The 8,438-nt window shown below is 45.0% G+C and overlaps 1 pseudogene; it reads right to left on the bottom strand.

Moving 5' to 3' along the window:
- Positions 1–1,253: 1,253 nt before the first annotated feature.
- LOC123493118 lies at positions 1,254–3,296 on the bottom strand (annotated as a pseudogene).
- Between the last annotated feature and the right edge of the window lie 5,142 nt (positions 3,297–8,438).

Here is an 8,438-nt window from a genome sequence, read left to right as displayed (position 1 = left end):
ATTTGGGAAGGCTGTGGCTGTTTATACTTCACTTATTGTTATGATTTTGTCAGAGGAAACTAATCTGAATCTCCAATAATCAAACAGTTAAGCGGAGATTCAACAATGGATAGCGCCGCAGTTGATCAATTGCCCGTGAATCTAAACCCGCATTTAATATGCCATTCTAAGGTAGGCTATATTTTACATAAAATCTTATGAGGCCTACTTACTGCATCTGTTTTCTAGCAATAAAGTAAATGATCATCTCTGAAGTCACAGCATAAATGAAACGTGAGACTTTGGACTACACAAACAGACTATATATTCAAAGTAAATAAACTGCCATTTTTACTTTTATTCAATACAAAATACAGTTCTCGCATTATTTTTCAACAGGAAAAACACTTGGTCAGAAACTAAGTAATTGACACTGACTGATTCCATGTAGCAAACAAAATCATTTGCATAGGCCATACCCGTTTTAACGTGTTGCTTCAAAACAGGCTCAATTCAGGTCGGATTTGCAGTCGGCCTCGTTGGCATAAATGAGTAAAGCTTTGCCACAGACCTTTTGTATTAAAGCAGGTAGGCCTACCGGTAGCTCAAAAGTTGGAGTCAATTTTGTTACTGTATTTCAAGGTTGCGTGTACATGCACTTTGAATTCATGGCGACTAAAAACGGTAGGCTACGACGCACAAACCCTAGGCGCTACAAGCAACTCTGGGAGAGCTAGGACCAGATCGCAGCCTGCCAGCTAAGACAGGTTAACATTGCCTTTAACCTAAAAGTTTGGATTTTTACTGGCATATGCAGACCAACCCCCAAAACGATTGGCTAATGATATGAGAGCTGGTGTTACATGTAAGAATTCACGAGTAGGAAACCAATTGTCCGTAGACTCAAGACTAGTAGACACTCAGCAGAGAAATTTAAATGCAATTTGACAACATTCACCCCAATTCTAGCAACATCCTCATTTACAGACGTGATATGCACCAACCCCAAGCACTCAGTTCTACAACTCAGTAAACAAACTACATCAGGTTAAATTGACCTAGAACCCATTAAATCATTTGATGCTACTAGCATAAGCAAATGTAGCTTAAGAAAGTCCAATGGTAATTTAAACACCTTAACCATAAATTGGTCGAAGTAGTAATATATTGCTGATGACAAAGCATGTTTATAATGCAATAAAACTGTTTTGCCATCACCACAGTTACTAAAGTCAGGTCATTGAACCTCCAAAACAAAACTAAGGACACAAGTATTAAAGTTACTGTTTAATTGAGGCAAAACACACAAACGCAGTTACACACAACCTGGACTAGAGTACCCATGTACGTCCCACTTCAGATATCCATGTTTGTGGTCAACGGGGTCTCAGATGCAGAGGTGAACTGTTCCTCAATGGCATGGTCAGCAACAGAAGGCGCTTGGTCTACAGACTCGTCCCCACTTGTGCTAGAGTATAAATTAACCACAATCAGTAGTTCTCGTGGCTTCAGTAGCCAGTTGTGGCGTCGTCGGACGTGCCGGTTGTGGCTTCTGAAGCGGCGTCGTCGGACGTGCCGGTTGTGGCTTCTGAAGCGGCGTCGTCGGACGTGCCGGTTGTGGCTTCTGAAGCGGCGTCGTCGGGACGTGCGGTTGTGGCTTCTGAAGCGGCGTCGTCGGACGTGCGGTTGTGGCTTCTGAAGCGGCGTCGTCGGACGTGCGGTTGTGGCTTCTGAAGCGGCGTCGTCGGACGTGCGGTTGTGGCTTCTGAAGCGGCGTCGTCCGGACGTGCCGGTTGTGGCTTCTGAAGCGGCGTCGTCGGACGTGCGGTTGTGGCTTCTGAAGCGGCGTCGTCGGGACGTGCGGTTGTGGCTTCTGAAGCGGCGTCGTCGGACGTGCGGTTGTGGCTTCTGAAGCGGCGTCGTCGGGACGTGCCAGTTGTGGCTTCTGAAGCGGCGTCGTCGGGACGTGCCAGTTGTGGCTTCTGAAGCGGCGTCGTCGGACGTGCCAGTTGTGGCTTCTGAAGCGGCGTCGTCGGACGTGCCAGTTGTGGCTTCTGAAGCGGCGTCGTCGGACGTGCCAGTTGTGGCTTCTGAAGCGGTTGTGGCAGTAGGAGAGTTTCCATAGTCATCAGACCAGCGTCTCATCTTCTCAGCAGAGGCCAGGTCATCGTTTGCCAGAGAGCTACCATAGTTTGGAGAGTCTTGGGATGCTACTTCATTTGTCTCCAAATACTCTAGAGAAAAAGAGAAGAGGAACAGTTGGGTGTTCTACACGGTCTAGGCCAAATTGCTATTTGAATGTTCAGCAACATTGCACCCCACTGAACCCGCCGTAGTTCTAAATGAATGTTGCAGGCCTAACATTTTCTGGCTTCTTTAGCATCAGACCCTATGGATCGGAGCATGTGCAATGGAGACGTCATTTGATGACAGCTCTGAAAAACGTAGGTTCAGGTACACAAGCAAATTATCAAAAATACATCAAAGGGTTTATTTCGACTGGGTTACTCTACGGTGTTGAATTAGTTTAAAACACAGCAGCAAAGAACATTGCTAGAAGGGATGGGATAACATAGGGGAAGAAACGCTTACCTCCAAGTCTCCTCTGCAGAGAGACTTGATCTTGTTTCTGGGACTTGCCAACAGGGGAACAAGAAACTGAGGAGAAAGAGTTGACACAAAATAGCTACATATATTTAATAGCAGTGAACAAAAAAGATGACCAACGTGGAAGAAACAGACAGTCAAATTTGAATCTCCAACTTACAAAGTTCAACATGTTTCCCAAACAAAACCCTTCAATCCAAATAAAACATTAGTGAACCAACCTTTGAAGACCCCCACAGTCAGCACAAAGAGCAGAAATTCTCTCACACCGCCCATGATTATGAGAATAGTCTTTATTATCTACAAGTAATGTCATCCCGTGGCCTGTATGAGGCTTATATAGGCCACTAATGACCGTTTACCAGACAAACATGACTTAACGATCAATTAACATGCTTGATTGAGTTGAAACATTCAGATAGAAATAGACCATGTAGAACAGATGTTTCTTTGGAGGGCAGGCAATCTTTTCTACTCTATATATTGCATTTATATCTGCTATGTTTTACCCTTCTGGTCTCAGATCAGCAGTAGAAAGAAGTAGGCCTAATTATTTTAGGTATAATCTTCAAAGATTTTTTGGGGAAATAAACACTGTACCCAAATCCACTTTTTATTATGATCCTGGGAAATGGGTAGGCCTCCACCAGATGATCCTTCACAGTTTTACACCTGTGTTATATTCCTTTATTTACATAGATCACATACATAAATATATATGTTAGCTGTTAGTAGCTTTGGGATCAAATTTTCATATTTTTTATTTTTATTTTATTTATTTCACCTTTATTTAACCAGGTAAGCCAGTTGAGAACAGGTTCTCATTTACAACTGCGACCTGGCCAAGATAAAGCAAAGCAGTGCAATAAAAACAACACAGAGTTACATATGGGGTAAAAAACATAAAGTCAGAAATACAACAGAAAATATATATACAGTGTGTGCAAATGTAGCAAGTTATGGAGGTAAGGCAATAAATAGGCTATAGTGCAGAATAATTACAATAGTATTAACACTGGAATGCTAGATGTGCAAGAGATTATGTGCAAATAGAGATACTGGGGTGCAAAAGAGCAAAATAAATAACAATATAGGGATGAGGTAGTTGGGTGGGCTAATTTCAGATGGGCTGTGTACAGGTGCAGTGATCGGTAAGGTGCTCTGACAACTGATGCTTAAAGTTATTGAGGGAGATAAGAGTCTCCAGCTTCAGAGATTTTGCAATTCGTTCCAGTCATTGGCAGCAGAGAACTGGAAGGAATGGCGGCCAAAGGAGGTGTTGGCTTTGGGAATGACCAGTGAGATATACCTGCTGGAGCGCAGACTACGGGTGGGTGCTGCTATGGTGACCAATGAGCTAAGATAAGGCGGGGATTTGCCTAGCAGTGATTTATAGATGGCCTGGAGCCAGTGGGTTTGACGACGAACATGTAGTGAGGACCAGCCAACAAGAGCGTACAGGTCACAGTGGTGGGTAGTGTATGGGGCTTTGGAGACAAAACGGATGGCACTGTGATAGACTACATCCAATTTGCTGAGTAGAGTGTTGGAGGCTATTTTGTAAATGACATCGCCGAAGTCAAGGATCGGTAGGATAGTCAGTTTTACGAGGGCATGTTTGGCAGCATGAGTGAAGGAGGCTTTGTTGCGAAATAGGAAGCCGATTCTAGATTTATCTTTGGATTGGAGATTCTTTATGTGAGTCTGGAAGTTGAGTTTACAGTCTAACCAGACACCTAGGTATTTGTAGTTGTCCACATACTCTAGGTCAGACCCGTCGAGAGTGGTGATTCTAGTCGGGTGGGCGGGTGCCAGCAGCGTTCGATTGAAAAGCATGCATTTAGTTTTACTAGTGTTTAAGAGCAGTTGGAGGCTACTGAAGGATTGTTGTATGGCATTGAAGCTCGTTTGGAGGTTTGTTAACACAGTGTCCAATGAAGGGCCAGATGTATACAAAATGGTGTCGTCTGCGTAGAGGTGGATCTGAGAGTCACCAGCAGCAAGAGCGACATCATTGATATACACGGAGAAAAGTGTCGGCCCAAGAATTGAACCCTGTGGCACCCCCATAGAGACTGCCATAGGTCCAGACAACAGGCCCTCCGATTTGACACACTGAACTCTATCTGAGAAGTAGTTGGTGAACCAGGTGAGGCAGTCATTTGAGAAACCAAGGCTATTTAGTCTGCCAATAAGAATGCGGTGGTTGACAGAGTCGAAAGCCTTGGCCAGGTCGATGAAGACGGCTGCACAGTACTGTCTATTATCAATCGCGGTTATAATATCGTTTAGGACCTTGAGCGTGGCTGAAGTGCACCCGTGACCAGCTCGGAAACCGGATTGCATAGCGGAGAAGGTACGGTGGTATTCGAAATTGTCGGTGATCTGTTTGTTAACTTGGCTTTCAAATACTTTCGAAAGGCAGGGCAGGATGGATATAGGTCTGTAGCAGTTTGGATCTAGAGTGTCACCCCCTTTGAAGAGGGGGATGACCGCGGCAGCTTTCCAATCTCTGGGGATCTCAGACGTTATGAAAGAGAGGTTGAACAGACTAGTAATAGGGGTTGCGACAATTTCGTCGGCTAGTTTTAGAAAGAAAGGGTCCAGATTGTCTAGCCCAGCTGATTTGTAGGTGTCCAGATTTTGCAGCACATTCAAAACATCAGCTGTCTGAATTTGTGTGAAGGAGAAGCGGGGGGGGCATGGGCAAGTTGCAGCAGAGGGTGCAGAGTTGGTGGCCGGGTTAGTGGTAGCCAGATGGAAAGCATGGCCAGCTGTAGCAAAATGCTTGTTGAAATTCTCGATTATTGTAGATTTATCGGTGGTGATAGTGTTTCCTAGCCTCAGTGCAGTGGGCAGCTGGGAGGAAGTGCTCTTATTCTCCATGGACTTTACAGTGTCCCAAAACTTTTTGGAGTTAGTGCTACAGGATGCAAATTTCTGTTTGAAAAAGTTAGCCTTTGCTTTCCTGACTGCTTGTGTATATTGGTTCCTAACTTCCCTGAAAAGTTGCATATCGCGGGGGCTATTTGATGCTAATGCTGTACGCCACAGGATGTTTTTGTGCTGGTCAAGGGCAGTCAAGTCTGAGGAGAACCAGGGGCTATATCGGTTCTTAGTTCTGTATTTTTTGAATGGGGCATGTTTATTTAAAATTGAGAGGAAATTACTTTTAAGGAACAACCAGGCATCCTCTACTGACGGAATGAGATCTATATCCATCCAGGATACCTGGGCCAGGTCAATTAGGAAGGCCTGCTAGCTAAAGTGTTTTAGGGAGCGTTGACAGTGATGAGGGGTGGTCGTTTGACCGCGGACCCGTTACGGACGCAGGCAATAAGGCAGTGATCGCTGAGATCCTGGTTGAAGACAGCTGAGGTGTATTTAGAGGGTATGTTAGTCAGGATGATATCTATGAGGGTACCCATGTTTACGGATTTAGGGTTGTACCTGGTAGGTTCGTTGATAATTTGCGTGAGGTTGAGGGCATCTAGCTTGGATTGTAGGATGGCTGGGGTATTAAGCATATCCCAATTTAGGTCACCAAGCAGTACAAACTCTGAGGATAAATGGGGGGCAATCAATTCACATATGGTGTCCAGGGCACAGCTGGGGGCTGAGGGGGGTCTGTAGCAAGCGGCAACAGTGAGAGACTTATTTCTGGAAAGGTGGATTTTTAGAAGTAGAAGCTCAAACTGTTTGGGCACAGACCTGGATAGTATGATAGAGCTCTGCAGGCTATCTCTACAGTAGATTGCAACTCCACCCCCTTTGGCAGTTCTATCTAGACGGAAAATGTTATAGTTGGGGATGGACATTTCAGAATTTTTGGTGGCCTTCCTGAGCCAGGATTCAGACACTGCTAGAACATCAGGGTTGGCAGAGTGTGCTAACGGAGTGAATAACTCAAACTTAGGAAGTAGACTTCTGATATTTATGTGCAAGAAACCAAGACTTTTGCGATTACAGAAGTCATCAAATGATAGCGCCTGGGGAGTAGGAGTGATACTGAGGGCTGCAGGGCCTGGATTAGCCTCTACATCACCAGAGGAACAGAGGAGGACTAGAATAAGGATACGGCTAAAGGCTTTAAGAACTGGTCTTCTAGTGCGTTGGGTACATAGAATAAAGGGGGCAGATTTCCGGGTGTTATAGAAAAGATTCAGGGCATTATGTACAGACAGGGATATGGAAGGATATGAGTAAAGTGGAGGTAAACCTAGCGTTGGGTAACAATGAAAGAGATAGCATCGCTGGAGGCATCAATTGAGTCGGTCTCCGCGTGTATAGGGGGGAGGGGCAAAGGAGCTATCTAAGGCAGGTTTAGCTAGGCTGGGGGGTCTACAGTGATATAGTACAATTAGAAATAACCGAAACAACAATAAACTAACCATGTTTGGGCTGAGGCTAAACATAAACAGGATGTAGTACCGTAAAAAGGAACAGTCCAGCAGACATCAGCTGTATAGCTGAGTTATCATAAGGTCCGGTGGTAAAGTACTAGTGAGTAAGAGGCCACGGCTAGCGTGTGCTAGCGGGCCGGGGCTAGCAGATGGATGGAATCTTCGTGGTTAACGTCGTACCCACATCAGACGATTTCGTCGGCAGACCAGTCGTGTAGGATCGGCGGGGCTCCGTGTCAACACTAGGTGGTCCCGTCCGGTTGACAGAGAGGTAGATAGCCGGGAGATGGGCCTAGCTCAGGATGATTAGCCAGACCACAGCGTCCGTTTTGTTGTTGCTAGCTGGTAGCGATGAATCCGGAGTTAAAGGTCCAGTGATTCAGTGATTCCGGCAGAAAAACTGATATGTTCTGGGTCGATAACGCGCTGTGCAGACTGGCCGAATATCCGGTGATTAATGTCCAGTGATTAAAATTAATGCCGCAGAAAAAAATCCAATGTTCTGGGTGAAATACCGCTAGCTGTGGCTAATAGCAAGTAGCTAGTTAGCTGGCTAGCTAGTTTCAACTGGAGATTCTAGATTCTAGATAAAGGTAAGTCAATAATAGAATCCGTTCCACATTGAGTGAGGCGGGTTGCAGGTAGGTATATTTTGTAGAAGGATGAAAAGTCTGATAGGGAAATATGTACGAAAAATACAGAAAAATAGGGTATTTACAGGCTATTTACAGACATACGATAAAAACACAACTGCACTACTTCGCCATCTTGGAAGTGATTGTATTGTTACTAACCATATATCATATTTTCCTCATTTGCTCTGTAGGAGACTCGGCTGGTGGAGATTCGTCATATGAAGGACATTCAAGTGGATGTGACCCCTAACCTGCAGGACAGGCTCAGCGGGGTGACAGACATCCTGTAACGGATCTCCAAGCTAGTGTCTGAGGACCTGGAGAAGGCTGTGTCTACAGCTGTGGGGCAGGACAAGCAAGGTAACCTAACCTCACCTAACCTCACTGTATGAAGGATTTTATTTTTATGTATAGTCATCTCCAATCTGTTAAAATATATGTCTCTGTATTTCTCGCCCAATCTCTCTCCTCTTCCCCATCCCCTTCACTAGGTTCTCCCCAGGATAAGCACACCATCCTGGCTGTGGTCCCCAGTCCTGCTGCTCCATGACACCTAGCCAGAAAGCAGGGCCTCAGTGAATGTATGTGGTTGTTCCTTACTTTAACATAAAACTCTCATAGATATTAACACAGTAACTGTAAATAATAACAACTATTCTGGGCTATATAATTAGTAACCTGAATGATCTATCACCTATCCGTTGTTTTAGAGCTAATTTAGACTAATAAGCTGTACACCTAAATGTCTTCTCCCCTGCTCCCTTCCCCCTCCTCCTCCTCCTCAGACTGCTGTACCCTGACCTTTGACCCTCGC

The sequence above is a fragment of the Coregonus clupeaformis genome, chromosome 18 (assembly GCF_020615455.1).
Source record: "Coregonus clupeaformis isolate EN_2021a chromosome 18, ASM2061545v1, whole genome shotgun sequence".
NCBI classification, from domain to species: domain Eukaryota; kingdom Metazoa; phylum Chordata; class Actinopteri; order Salmoniformes; family Salmonidae; genus Coregonus; species Coregonus clupeaformis.
The sequence above is the reverse complement of the archived record's forward strand: the minus strand, read 5'-3'. Positions and strand labels throughout refer to the sequence as shown.